General features: G+C 54.4%; 1 long non-coding RNA gene across 1 annotated transcript; it reads right to left on the bottom strand.

Moving 5' to 3' along the window:
• Window positions 1-325: 325 nt before the first annotated feature.
• LOC135980556 (uncharacterized) lies at window positions 326-1,234 on the bottom strand. Its single transcript, XR_010597565.1, has 3 exons — window positions 1,043-1,234; window positions 596-703; window positions 326-443 (listed from the first exon to the last, which is right to left on the bottom strand). It is a non-coding gene; the product is annotated as an uncharacterized LOC135980556 (long non-coding RNA).
• Between the last annotated feature and the right edge of the window lie 299 nt (window positions 1,235-1,533).

The following is a 1,533-nucleotide window of genomic DNA, read 5'->3' as shown; positions in this document are numbered from 1 at the left end:
GAGCCACCGGCAGAAGGCTGGAGCTGCACCCTGCTGACAAACTCTTCCCAGTGCTCCATGATGGCGAAAATCTCGTCTAGCTGTTGCCTGGCACACAGCCCAAGCGCTCGGGCGAATCCCTGAGAGACAGAAAGATGGAGGTTGGGAATGCTGAGCAACAAGCCAAGGGGCCAAGATGGGCTCTCAAAGTCATTGCCATGGGCATGGGTATAAGGAAGATCTTTTCAATCCACTGGACCTTGTCCAAGGCAGAACATACACATGTAGCATCAGGGGATTGACAAAGAATGAGGGATCACTTGACAGTGGAGGAGCAAAGACCTCACCTCTCTTTCCTCTTCTTCTCGGAAATCGACCATCTCCACCAGAAGCCATAGCTGGGGCTTGATGCTCTCTGCTGGAAAAAACATCATCACGGTGCCCCAGCACTTGTAGAGAAAGCTCTGTGAAAGAGACACCATCATGCTGGATGCATTGGGGCATGCACAGAGCCCACTGGCTATAGTTGTCTGTTTCACTGACCCCAAGCTGCCCCTGGTTAGCGACTGCTGTTCTGAACTAGGCACTGAACCCCAATTCCTTCCAGGTCACTGACCTTGTCACCGGGCCGCTTATCACCGTAGGCCAGCTGGCGCCTGATACTAGTGATGAAACAACCCAGCCAGGTGTGGTCCGAGATGAAAAAGAGAAGGTCTTCCAGGAACTGCCAGGGAAAGAAGAGCCAGTTAGAACCGAGAGGGGGCAAGAAACTGGTCCTTTCAATAGCTCCAGCCAGGAACCCACCACAGCTGGGAGGGGAGGGGAAGAGGGAGCGTGCACTGTCACCCCCCACGTCTCTCCTAATGTTTGTGAATCCTTGTGAGCTGTCCCTGGTGCTTCTCCAATTGCATCTGCTGGACTCAGCCGCTTCCTCTGTCCCACAATGTAGTGCTGCTGAGGGGCCTCTTAATCCTGCCTCAGCTTGGGGGGTAGTGGGGGGGGAGGGGCTGGACTAGATGACCTCTTGAGTTCCTTTCCAGCCCTCCATTTCTCTGACCCTTACCTGCAGCAGCTGCTGCTCCCACTCCCTCTGGCAGAAGCAGGTCTTGTGATCTGGAAGAGATGGGCAGGTCAGTTTCCTTTGTGTTTAGACCCTTCTACTGAGGAGCAGCCTTCAACTTGGCTCTTGTTTGGCAGGGGGTGGGGAGGAGCTGCCGACTCACGGGCCCCGAGGGGACCCATGGCTCTTTGCAAATTGCTGATGGACAACAATGCTCCTCAGACCCAAACCCCTTGATGTGAAATACCCAGGAGTTCTGCTTTCCAAGATCCTTCCCTAGGGTGTGAGATGTCAAATGAAGGTTAGATACGGTCCTGGAAAGGATCCTTCCTGTCTAGGCATGGGGGGCTGGGCTAGATGAACCAAGGGATATGATCCTGACGTGATCCTCTCTGATTCCAAGGTCACAGCATCATATTATGCTGGATTCAGAGGGAGGCCCTGGCCTCTCCCTCTCTGAGCCCAGCATCACGGTGTCCCCTCCCTTTGCTCCT

This window comes from Chrysemys picta, unplaced genomic scaffold (assembly GCF_011386835.1).
Source record: "Chrysemys picta bellii isolate R12L10 unplaced genomic scaffold, ASM1138683v2 scaf4368, whole genome shotgun sequence".
NCBI classification, from domain to species: Eukaryota; Metazoa; Chordata; order Testudines; family Emydidae; genus Chrysemys; species Chrysemys picta.
Note: the sequence above shows the minus strand (reverse complement) of the source record. Positions and strands in the feature narration are given on the sequence as shown.